This window comes from Littorina saxatilis, linkage group LG12 (genome assembly GCF_037325665.1).
Source record: "Littorina saxatilis isolate snail1 linkage group LG12, US_GU_Lsax_2.0, whole genome shotgun sequence".
NCBI classification, from domain to species: domain Eukaryota; kingdom Metazoa; phylum Mollusca; class Gastropoda; order Littorinimorpha; family Littorinidae; genus Littorina; species Littorina saxatilis.
In genome coordinates, this window is record NC_090256.1 from 66312463 (window position 1) to 66325327 (window position 12865).

At 40.9% G+C, this 12865-nt stretch overlaps 2 long non-coding RNA genes across 2 annotated transcripts; one reads left to right on the forward strand and one right to left on the reverse strand.

Annotated features, from left to right (window-relative positions):
• Positions 1-2620: 2620 nt before the first annotated feature.
• Positions 2621-3806, forward strand: LOC138982602 (uncharacterized). Its single transcript, XR_011460896.1, has 3 exons — positions 2621-2783; positions 3324-3373; positions 3674-3806. It is a non-coding gene; the product is annotated as an uncharacterized lncRNA (long non-coding RNA).
• Positions 3807-3881: 75 nt separating this feature from the next.
• LOC138982601 (uncharacterized) lies at positions 3882-8180 on the reverse strand. Its single transcript, XR_011460895.1, has 3 exons — positions 7890-8180; positions 6643-6743; positions 3882-4000 (listed from the first exon to the last, which is right to left on the reverse strand). It is a non-coding gene; the product is annotated as an uncharacterized lncRNA (long non-coding RNA).
• Positions 8181-12865: the final 4685 nt, after the last annotated feature.

Genomic DNA, 12865 nt, shown 5'->3' on the forward strand with positions numbered 1-12865 from the left:
AACAGTGGTAAGCATAATGGCGGACTAAATAGAAATACTCATTTCAGAAAACTATAACAAACAGAAAAGCAAGATACAAGAACACACAGAATACAGAAGGGGATTTTTTCCGTTTGACTTGCGCGGCAAAGGTGCCAAACGCGAAATTTTCCAACCCGAAAATCTGGGCCCGCTAATCTACCAGTTAAGTCGCTTGTTTATTATACCTCTATGTAAGCCTTTTGCTTGCGCTCCTGCTAATCGGCACACGCCCCAGAACGTGTATTTATAAATTAACTAGAAGGAAGAAGACAGTGGGGGTGAGCTGAAGAGAAGGAGAGTGGAGTAAAAGCTTAAAAGCTAGTGGGTGTGTGAAAGCAGGGGGGGGGGGGGGGGGGTACGATTTTAAGGTACGACTAACACTGACAACTATAGTAAACCGCATATTATGTTTTGGTGATGAGAGACAAACTGACAAATAGGCTGTGAAAGTGAAAGAGAGAGCAAGAGAGAGACAAACAGAGAGAACGAGAAAAAGAGAGACAGAGAGAGACAGAGAGATAAAGACAGAGAGACACAGACAGAGTCACACATGCACACGCACAAACCCATACACACACACACATGCATACACACACAAACACACCCACACACATATACACGCACAAACCCATACACACACATGCATACACACACACACAAACACACACACACACACCCACACACATATACACGCACAAACCCATACACACACACACATGCATACACACACACACACAAAAACACCCGAACACACACACAAACCCATACACACACACACACAAACACACACACACACACACACACGCACGCATGCAAGCACACACGTACGCACACACACACACACACAAGGAGAGAGATAGAGAGAGACAGACAGACAGACAGACAGTCAGTCAGACAGACAGACACACTTTTTATTACACTGTCCATTGTATTCTGATTTGAGAATGAGATTTCTTAATACTTTTGGAAATATGCCACTTTCTTCAGTATTAAGATGTAGAGACTCCATACGCACGGTATAGATCCCTTGCAAAATGTATATATTATGCAATCAGACGCACGCACACACACACACACACACACACACACAGACACACGCACACACACACTGACACACACTCTCACACACACTGACACACTCTCTGACACACACACACACACTGACACACACTGACACACACACACACACACTGACACACACACAGTCACACACTGACACACACACACACACTGACACACACACACACACAGACACACTGACACTCACACACAGACACACACACACACAGACACACACACACATACACACACACACACACACAAACACACACACTGACACTCACACACACACACACACACACACACTCACGCACTTAACCTTTGCCTGTTTTGATTCCAAAGGAGCACATAAGCATACATTACACTTAACCGTCTTCACTGGTATTTCACGACACTAAAGACATTCATTTTCGTCTCAATTCTCCTCCACTTCTCCCACATCAACCTACAAAATGGTAAGGTTAAGGTTTGGTATGATACTTAATGCAACAACAAAAAAAGAACCACGAAAGGGATAGATTGCTTTCGTTCAATTAAAAAAACAAAAAACAGCGGTGCTTCCGAATGTGTTGCACTGCCTCTTATTGAGCGTTCCATTCACGAACCTTTCTTTTTATGATAAGGGTTAGCATAAGTAAGCTGATTTTAAACTGTGTCGTGTAATTTTGTTCCGTTACGAGTCGTGTGCACATTTCATACGGATAGAACCAATGTGGTACATCAAGACCAAGTACATTTCTTAAAGTTGTCTGCATCTTATAAAATCACGTATTATTTTAGTACCTCTATTGAGCTTGTAAATGATGCACACATTTCTTCTGATTGGACCGGCTGTGACCTGTGATTTAAGCGAGAATGCCTGATGTTTATTCTTTGTAGCATTTCTTTTACATTCTTGTGACATTTCAGCTACTTTGCCACAGGTAAACGAGTGCATCAAAACAGAAAGAAGAACAAGTCGCGTAAGGCGAAAATACAATATTTAGTCAAGTAGCTGTCGAACTCACAGAATGAAACTGAACGCAATGCCATTTTTCAGCAAGACCGTATACTCGTAGCATCATCAGTCCACCGCTCATGGCAAAGGCAGTGAAATTGACAAGAAGAGCGGGGTAGTAGTTGCGCTAAGAAGGAATGCACGCTTTTCTGTACCTCTCTTTGTTTTAACTTTCTGAGCGTGTTTTTAATCCAAACATATCATATCTATATGTTTTTGGAATCAGGAACCGACAAGGAATAAGATGAAAGTACGTGTTTTTAAATTGATTTGGACAATTTAATTTTGATAATAATTTTTATATATTTAATTTTCAGAGCTTGTTTTTAATCCGAATATAACATATTTATATGTTTTTGGAATCAGCAAATAATGGAGAATAAGATAAACGTAAATTTGGATCGTTTTATAAAATATTTTTTTTTTTTTACAATTTTCAGATTTTTAATGACCAAAGTCATTAATTAATTTTTAAGCCACCAAGCTGAAATGCAATACCGAAGTCCGGGCTTCGTCGAAGATTACTTGACCAAAATTTCAACCAGAGATACTGTAGCAAGGGGATCGCCAACTCTGCGCGCGCCGCTACATAATACTGCTTGCGGGGTCTCGCACAGCGCCAAATAACGCGAAGTGTGCCCAGCTTACTTCCGGTGAAGCAGAAATGGATGGACCTCTGCTCGATATTATATCTAGAATTGTTCAGGTTGGTTGTTATTTTTATCCTCCTAGTGGTTAAATCGAAGTTAACAATGGTAATATATATCTTAAGTGGATGCATTGTTTGTTCTTCAGCATTCGAGATGGTAGTGAAACGCGGAATTTCGAGTTTTAATCGCCACAGAAAAACGTAAACACTGAATCGGTGAATGCGAGCGATCGACATCGTTTTCGAAGCTAGACTACTGGGTATTTCTCTGTGTTGCTCCCAGTGATGAATTCGAAGTTAATACTAGAAATAAGTATTTCTAATGAACCCGATCAAACCGTTTGTTTACTTTAGCATAAGAAATGGTATTACGCTGATTTTTTTTAGATCTAATCGCCACATGAAAACGTAAAACATTTGAAAGATCGACATCGGGTTTGGAGTCCCTTCTCGGGTCTACTCTTAAAAAATATTGAATAAAATCATAAGAATGACATTGTCTGTTTCTAAAAGGTATTCCTGATTCTTTAAACAGTTCAATGTTCCATGATTTGAAGTTGAAGCTGTTGATCGATTATGCGATTGATTTATCTTCAGGAATCCTAACAAGATGACAGGCCTGAACCAAGACCAAAGGAACAACACTAGTAAGTGTGTGTGCGTCTGCATGCGCGTGTGTGTATGAGAGAGAGAGAGAGAGAGAGAGAGAGAGAGAGAGAGAGAGAGAGAGAGAGAGAGAGAGAGAGAGAGAGAGAGAGAGAGAGAGAGAGAGAGAGAGAGAGAGAGAGCATTAATGAAGCATACGAATGTGAGAATTCAGTGTGGCAACCTTAGTTGTGAATATAAAATATTAAAAAATGAATGCGGATTTTAAGTTTAATATTCAATTTGAAGAAGCTTTCAGATGTTTATCAAGTATTTCATTGATTTTGTGATTTTGTCTTCAGGATCCCACACAAGAAAATGTCCTGCTGGAATCCAGGCCAAAGACCACAGGAATAACTCAAGTGTGTGTGTTTGTTTGTGTTACAAAGAGAGAGAGAGAGAGAGAGAGAGAGAGAGAGAGAGAGAGAGAGAGAGTTTAACATGCACACTAATCGATTTCATGCATACTTGCAAGCATTCATCATTTCATGCAGCATCAACAAGTGAGAATTCTGTCTGGCAACTTTAATTGTGAAATCTAGAGTTCCAACACTAAGGCTATCCTTTCGAACATCTTCAAGTGTGAAGTAGTTGACTCTCAGGACTTCTGGTGGGGCTTGGCGCCAAACCTGTAATTATAAAAATGCAACAGTGATGAGTGAATCTAGCGGAAAAGGAAGACCTTGATTCAAGAACCGTAAACTACCTTGTATACGCCCAGTATCGAGTAAACGCCCACCCCCTAGTTTTGGTCAAATTATGCGCACAGGGTACGGTGCCTGGTAAACGCCCACCCCCTATTTTTTTACGCCCACCCCCTATTTTTTTATCATTACATGGGTGCAACTCTGCAGGCTACACGCCGGCAGTGCCGGTTTTTGAAAAGTTGACGAGCATAATAATGATTCATGAATCACTAAGACTAGTAAGACAGCACAAATTTTAGGATGAATAGTATGGTTTACTTTGTATGTTTTAAATACTAAAATAGCTTCAGCTTATGGGGGGCGAAGCCTCCCAGACCCCCCGAACGGGGCGCTGCCCCTGTACCCCGCCAGGGGCCGGACCCCAACTTTTGCAGGTTTTTGGAATTTTCCAGGTTGCACCCATGTCATTAGACTTAGAGTAAGGTGAAATTAAAAATATTATTAAGTGTTCTGTTGTTGTTTTTCAACAACAATGTATATATATTAATGCTTTTGTGGATAACAATTATGGGCATGATAACCTTTCTACAAATTGACTGTGGTGGCTTACAATAGGTCTGTAGATGGTGCAACCTATTACCATGGAAGAGAATGCCCATTGTTCATTTTTGTTACTGGCATGTGCTGTCTAAAAACAATGCACATGTTGGGTTTTGGGTTGTTTGTTTGTTTTGCGATACCTAGTAAGGCGCAAGATAACCTTATACAAATTCACTGTAAGGGTATATTTGGTGGCTTACAGTGGGTCTGTAAACAGGGCAAGTGAGGGCCAATAAAAGTGTTTACAAACTTTTTTCCTGCTGTACATACAATTTGAGGGCGTTTTACCGCCAGTGATGTAAAAAGAGGGGAAACTTGGTCCCCAGTGTGTAAAACAAATTTCGATGATGGTGATGTAAATAATGTTGCATTAACCTGTAAAACAAATTTCAATGATTGTGATGTAAATAATGTTGCATTTAACCTGCTGCCAGGTGACTGTAAGGCAGCTAGTATTTATTGTGAGAAGGCCGGTGTGATATAATAAGGGAGGCAATTGTCCATCTAGTCGACCGGATACTCTCACAATTTCGGGTACTTTATAATAACATGTTGCCTCGGATGAGATGAAAAACCGAGGTCCCTTCGTGTACACTACATTGGGGTGTGCACGTTAAAGATCCCACGATTGACAAAAGGGTCTTTCCTGGCAAAATTGCATAGGCATAAATAAAAATGTCCACCTAAATACGTGTGACTTGGAATAATAGGCCGTGAAAAGTAGGATATGCGCTGAAATGGCTGCGATCTGCTGGCCGATGTGAATGCGTGATGTATTGTGTAAAAAATTCCATCTCACACGGCATAAATAAATCCCTGCGCCTTGAATATGTGCGCGATATAAATTGCATACAATAAAAATTTAAAAAAAAATAAATCCCTGCGCTTAGAACTGTACCCACGGAATACGCGCGATATAAGCCTCATATTGATTGATTGATTGATGATGATTATGTATCCAAACAATTTGGTGCTAAACAGTATGCATTTTTGATTGATGATATGTATAAATACGTTGGTTTTCTCAAAAATGCAGTCGCTGGGTAGATCCAGCGACAACATTCGCAATCACAGTGTTGGCTTGTTTCATAGTATGATTGTGTGAAGTGGTTGTCTCCCTTGGGTTGTTAGCACAAACAAATTCAGAACATAAATGGATTTATGGGAAACCATAAAGGTAAGTTGTTGTCACAAATATGTCGACCCAACGGTCTTTTAAGTGCACAGCCACAGACAAGTAAATCAGCCAAGCTAAGTTCTTGTTGTTTATTGTTTGACTCTGCGCTTAAAAGACCGTTGGGTCAACATATGTAACGTAAAATTGTCAATAACAACGTTCCAACAACTTTCCCTTCTTGTTTTTTTAAGTTAAATACTTTTTTGTTTTGCAGTAATAAATTCATAATATCATCCAAACTGTTGATAAATGATAGAAATAGAATCGTGACTGAGCTACAGAACACCTGTAACAACAACATGGTTGTCTTGTAGCTGTAAAACTGCACTCCTGCAAAATAGGTACAGCTTGTAAATGTAATTGTAGACTGACGGGCGCAATGGCTTGGTGGAAAGACACCGGCCTCCAAAGCGGAGGGTTGTGGGTTCAAATCCAGGCAGCGCCTGGTGATTTCAGGTGGATATTTTCCCGATCTCCTGATCAACTTTATCCCCCTTCGTGTGTACACGCAAGCACAAGACCAAGTGCGCACCAAAAAGATCCTGTAATCTATGCAGAGTTCGGTGGGTAATAGAAACACAAAAATGCCCAGCATGCTTCCTCCGAAAGTGGCGTCTAAATACACGTAAAATGTTTAGCCCACAAACGCAGAAGAAGTAATTGTAGACTGTGTACACAGAAAACAAAGTCAAACACATGACAGTGGAACCCCTTTTTTAGACCTGATTTCTCTATTTAGATTCTTTTCAGACAGGAGAGGATGTCTAATACTTAATAGGAAATCTGACATACTGGGGGTTCTTTAAAAGAGGGGTCCACTGTATGTACAATTAAACCATACACTTACGGGTAGTTTCCGAAGCTGTGGTTGAGGCTGTGGTTGTGGCGTTTCAACAGATTTGACTGGCATACACAGTGTTGGCAAACAAACTTCCAGGTCCTTGGGAGCTGTAAAGAGGCAAACAAGAAAAAATACATTTTGATTTTATTCACTTATTGATCGATTTGAAAGCTATTGTAGTTGGTACACATCATAAGAATTAAGATGAAATCATGACACACACAAATCTTAAATTATCATAATTGTTACTATCACTGTATCAATATGAAAATTATGATGTAGTATACTGCAATTCATTATCACGTGTAAAGCTATATCTTTTTCTCTGTGTAATGTTGCACAATCAGTATGCCTCGCGTTGTGTTCAAATCCATGTGCTAACTAGTATTACTAGTAACACTACTGGCTGACCTTGGTATTTATAGGAAACCCAGTGTTTTTTAGTGTGCTAGATCGTTACCCTACTAACGTGGTGTGTGATTTAGATTAAGGTGAGCAGACGCAGAAGTCAGAACATGTAATCTTGAACTTTGCTAAAGCCTCAGTTTAGCATTGTAAATTCATCACATTCACAGTCAAGTAGCATAGCTACTTATTTTTGATGCAAGTCCCTGTACTTAAAGAATATTTGTCGTGAATATAATTGATAGATTGAGCTCCAAACTTTAGCAAAATAAAGTCATTTAGACATTTAATCGACGAAAATGATGAGAGAATGCCTACGTGCAAAATTGGAGGCTTAAATCATATAATAAATGCCACTAAATAGTGAGCAATTAATTTACAATGCTAAAGTTCAAGATTATAAAGCAATTAGCTCATGCTCGTACAATGATATCTACATAGTTACATTAACTCGTTGGAAACAGTTACATGGTAATGGTTTTATTTGAGCAAGAACTTGTTCAGCACTGCTCTTAATCCTGCACAGCTGACCTCTTTCACATACAGTACTCTCCAAAGTCTGCACTCAGTGACCGCTGCTGGCTGGCTGGCTGGCAGCGAAGTATGGGGGTGGGGGTAACAAGGGGCAGGTGGTGTTGACCTAGTGCCTGCAACTCTGGGCTAGTATTAGTACTGCTTTCCAGCTACTGCATCACATTGACATTGGCATTGCCAGTGTTGGGTTACTCACATAGAAATTCGGGCTGATTTCTCAGTCTTCCTTCGGAAAGCAGTACGACGCTAAGCGCTAAACATACTCTGCAAACCATCGCGCATTCAAAAACATCTGATATCTGATATATACTCACTTGTGTGGAAGCAAGATTGCAGAAAGTGTCGGGAACAAATGTTGGCAGTGTCTGGGTTGAACCCTTTCGACCGATCTTTTGAAAAACTTGACTTCTCCACTCATCGTTCACACCTTTCTTAGGCACTTTGAAGAAAGATAGTCCACGATTGATGGTCCGTTTAGCTGGACAATTCACAAGTGCACAATTTGAGCCCATGGTGAGCGCGGTCTGCTTTATCCAAATTTCCAAAAACGTATCCGAATCTCCGCTGCAGAGAAACGAGCACGTTGTGCGTCTGTATTATCTCTGAACCGGGAGTGGCTTTGGCACATGATTGTGCGAAACGGGACCTTTGTTGCGCAGACTGTGTCTCGGCGATCCCCTTGCTACAGATCTCTGTTTCAACCAATTTGGTTGAAAAATGAGGGCGTGACAGTGCCGCCTCAACTTTCACGAAAAGCCGGATATGACGTCATCAAAGACATTTATCAAAAAAATGAAAAAAATGTTCGGGGATTTCATACCCAGGAACTCTCATGTCAAATTTCATAAAGATCGGTCCAGTAGTTTAGTCTGAATCGCTCTACACACACACACAGACACACAGACACACGCACATACACCACGACCCTCGTTTCGATTCCCCCTCGATGTTAAAATATTTGGTCAAAACTTGACTAAATATAACAAGTCGCGTAAGGCGAAAATACAATATTTAGTCAAGTAGCTGTCGAACTCACAGAATGAAACGCAATGCCATTTTACTCGTAGCATCGTCAGGCCACCGCTCATGGCAAAGGCAGTGAAATTGACAAGAAGAGCGGGGTAGTAGTTGCGCTAAGAAGGATAGCACGCTTTTCTGTACCTCTCTTTGTTTTAACTTTCTGAGCGTGTTTTTAATCCAAACATATCATATCTATATGTTTTTGGAATCAGGAACCGACAAGGAATAAGATGAAAGTGTTTTTAAATTGATTTGGACAATTTAATTTTGATAATAATTTTTATATATTTAATTTTCAGAGCTTGTTTTTAATCCGAATATAACATATTTATATGTTTTTGGAATCAGCAAATGATGGAAAATAAGATAAACGTAAATTTGGATCGTTTTATAAATTTTTATTTTTTTTTACAATTTTCAGATTTTTAATGACCAAAGTCATTAATTAATTTTTAAGCCACCAAGCTGAAATGCAATACCGAACCCCGGGCTTCGTCGAAGATTACTTGACCAAAATTTCAACCAATTTGGTTGAAAAATGAGGGCGTGACAGTGCCGCCTCAACTTTCACGAAAAGCCGGATATGACGTCATCAAAGACATTTATCAAAAAAATGAAAAAAACTGTTCGGGGATTTCATACCCAGGAACTCTCATGTCAAATTTCATAAAGATCGGTCCAGTAGTTTAGTCTGAATCGCTCTACACACACACACACACACACACACACACACACACACAGACAGACACACGCACATACACCACGACCCTCGTTTCGATTCCCCCTCGATGTTAAAATATTTAGTCAAAACTTGACTAAATATAAAAAGGGGGATGATATAATTATATTATTGCTCTTCGTATTTGTTTAACATTTATGCCTGAATGTCACGATACCATTACTAATTGGCCCTTATAACAAAATCCGCCAAGTGCAGGCTGTTAATGCTAAAAGCCATGTCAAGCTTAGATTAAAAGGGAGCAAACTGAACACCGAATTGCAATAAAGCCGTCAGGTTTAGTCCATTAACGTCATGGTGTTTATCCTGCCTCTCGTCTGCAAATCTTAGGCCCACCAGTGAAAAGCAGCTAATTAGAGTTGTTTTAAAGCGTGAAGATTTTATTTTTAATGGGATGATTCGCAGACTTCACTTCATTTTTTTTTTTACAGGCACTCTCGAAAGAAAAGATGTCATGTTCCTTTGTTGATGAAATTAAGACTTTGATACTATCAATCTTCACACCATACAAACGTGTACATGAACTGAAGTTAGAAATATGTGACACCCACATTGGGACTTCCCTTCAGTTTCAAATAAGAGGTGTAAACAGCGCGACAACATTGCTAGTGCCATCAGTTTTGTTTCTTCAAGACGATTACGTCAGTTAGCTTTGTGTGAATGCAGGGTCCCCATACTTCGTCCGCAACACTGCAGCGTTGGGCTTCAACTCAGCAGTGGATTCTACCTGTTCCAATGCAAAGTACACATCTTTGTTTACTAAATCCCCCAAAGTCGTCCCGAGCGAGTTCAAAACTGGCTACTGTCACACAAACACGCGCCGAGTTAGCAAAACACTGCAACAGGAGCCTCGATCAACTGACCTGACCCATAATTCAAAGTTTGGCAGCTCAGTACTTCCGTTTGACAGCCTTATTTGTTCCGCCTGCCAAACTGAGAACACAGGCAATGATTCCGACATGGGTTATCTTTCAGCGCCCGTTCGTAAAACGGGTATCGCTTTTCGGGGCCTGTCCAGCGATCTGTTGTTAGTTTTCCTTGGCGGTCAGTGTCCGGGATTTGTGTGTCCTTGCGGGGGGAGCGTGTCTCTGCTGACGTGTGGCTAATTGATGATGACGCTGGACACTAATTCCTGTGTGTCTTCAGTGGTCTGTGTGCGGTCGTGGTCAGTCAGTCCTCGCAAAATACTGGTCAAGGTGGTTAGTTCTGCCACAATGCTGCTGCTTTAGACATGCTTACGCCGTTTGTCCTGATGGTCGCCGCGCTGTACTTTTTTCCTGGACACGCTCCATTATACCAAGCAATCACCAGAGCGAATTTGGACGTGCGTTTTCCGTTTGATCTAAAAGTCGCCGCGATATCGGTTTTTGAAGGTTGTTTTTTTCTCTAAACACACTATTATACCAAGCAGTGACTATGACCGTGAAGCCTTTGGAAAAACTTGCAAACGTTTGAGCTGAAAGTCCCAGCGATGCCGATTTTATCGGAGACATACTATTCATTATACGGTATTACCTCTACTGCAAGACATACAATCTGAAAGATGTGAAGCTTAAAACCGAGGGAGTCTTCCAATGGAGGTAAATTTAGTGACAATAATTATGAAGAACACGCCTGAGAAAGCGACGTTTTATAAGAGGAAGGAGTCGTATATAATGGAGGGAATAGAGATGTTCCACTAAAAAGTCAGCGGAGCCTTTATGCGAGGGTTGAAGGAGAGCATGCAGTGGGAAAAGCGGGGTGGGTTGGAAGGATGGGAGTGGCAGCAAAATGAGGACTGCATTCGTGATGGAGGATGAAACTGAGCAGCGAGGGTGGCTTATTGATTTCAAAATTGCTCAATTTTCGTCATTCTTTTCTTGTATCCAGGGTTTTGTCTGAAATGGTGTCGAGACTTTTTGAGTATTGCCTTCAAAACGGACCGGATTTTGAGAATAAGGATGTTCAGACGCACACAAACACACAAACACAAATATGCAGTATGCATTGCAGGCACGCTGACAAACACGCAGGCAAGCAGACACACAGGCAGGCACACAGGAAAGCATGCAAAGAGGCAATCTATTACCAAAAAGGAATTTTGCACTCTGCCAATTTGATCAAGTTTCACCCAGGAACAATTATGAAGAAACGGTCAGCTTACAAATTATCTGTATCATTTTCGCAAATAGCTTTCAGCAATTAACACTAACAAGCTGATGATAATCTGGGCAAAAGTTTTTACATTTGAGCAAGGTTCGACTAAATGTTTTCACTTAGACTGGGAATCGTGAGAAGTCTGTTGGCATGTGTGTGTGTGTGTGTGTGTGTGTGTGTTCATGAACATTTACATATAAATTCTTCCAGATCATATCGCAATACGATTTTCCTCTCTTGACTTTTTCAATTCATGTCTTTTATGACGTCATATCCGGCTTTTAGTACAATTTGAGGCAACTCAGTCCGGACTATGGGATTGCATTTCAGCTCGGAAGCTTAAAATTGATTAAATAGTTTGTTCATTATATTTGTCATCTCAATAGAATGTTCCTGAACATATCTATAAACGATTATGGGGGCCGGGAAAAGTCATGAATTTGCTCACTCACTTAGGTCATCCAACGATGTAACCTTAGGGCTCGAACACTAACTGCGCCTTACAGTCCTAGACAAGGAAAAGTTCACATTGACGGTTAGAAACACACTGAAGCAAAACGTCCACGTACGTGGTTATAACACCGGACAAGCCAAAACTTCCGCACAAGGTAAACACACACCTATTGTAAGTTTTATCTGTCAGAATATCTTGAAACTGTTATCGGTGTGTTTAGAGTGTTGTCGACATTCCCGCAAACAGATCCTTCACCCCTGTGAAATGTTCAAGCTGGCATGGGGAAATGAACAAACAAGTAATCAGATTGAGTGATTGATTGATTGATTGATTAAACTTTATTACAGAAGGATGGAGATTTTAGGCGTTGCCTAGTCTTACAATCTGTCCTTGCTAACTAACATGAATACAAAACAGACATGAGAGAGAGAGAGAGAGAGAGAGAGAGAGAGAGAGGGAGGGAGAGAGGGAGATAGAGACAGAGACAGAGAGACAGAGACATAGAGAGACAGATAGAGACAGAGAGAGATACAGAGATACAGTCGGAGAGAGAGAGAGAGAGGTGGAGGGAGAGAGAGAAAGAGAAAGAGAGGTGGAGACAGAGAGAGAGAGAGAGAAAGAGAGAGAGAGAGAGAGAGAGAGAGAGAGAGGGAGAGACAGAGAGAGATACAGAGATACAGTCGGAGAGAGAGAGAGAGAGAGGTGGTGGGAGAGAGAGAAAGAGAAAGAGAGGTGGAGACAGAGACAGAGACAGAGACAGAGACAGAGAGGAAGAGAGAGAGAAAGAGAGAGAGAGAGAGAGAGAGAGAGAGATAGAGACAGAGACACAGAGACAGAGAGACAGAGACATAGAGAGACAGATAGAGACAGAGAGAGATACAGAGATACAGTCGGAGAGAGAGAGAGGTGGAGGGAGAGAGAGAAAGAGAAAGAGAGGTGGA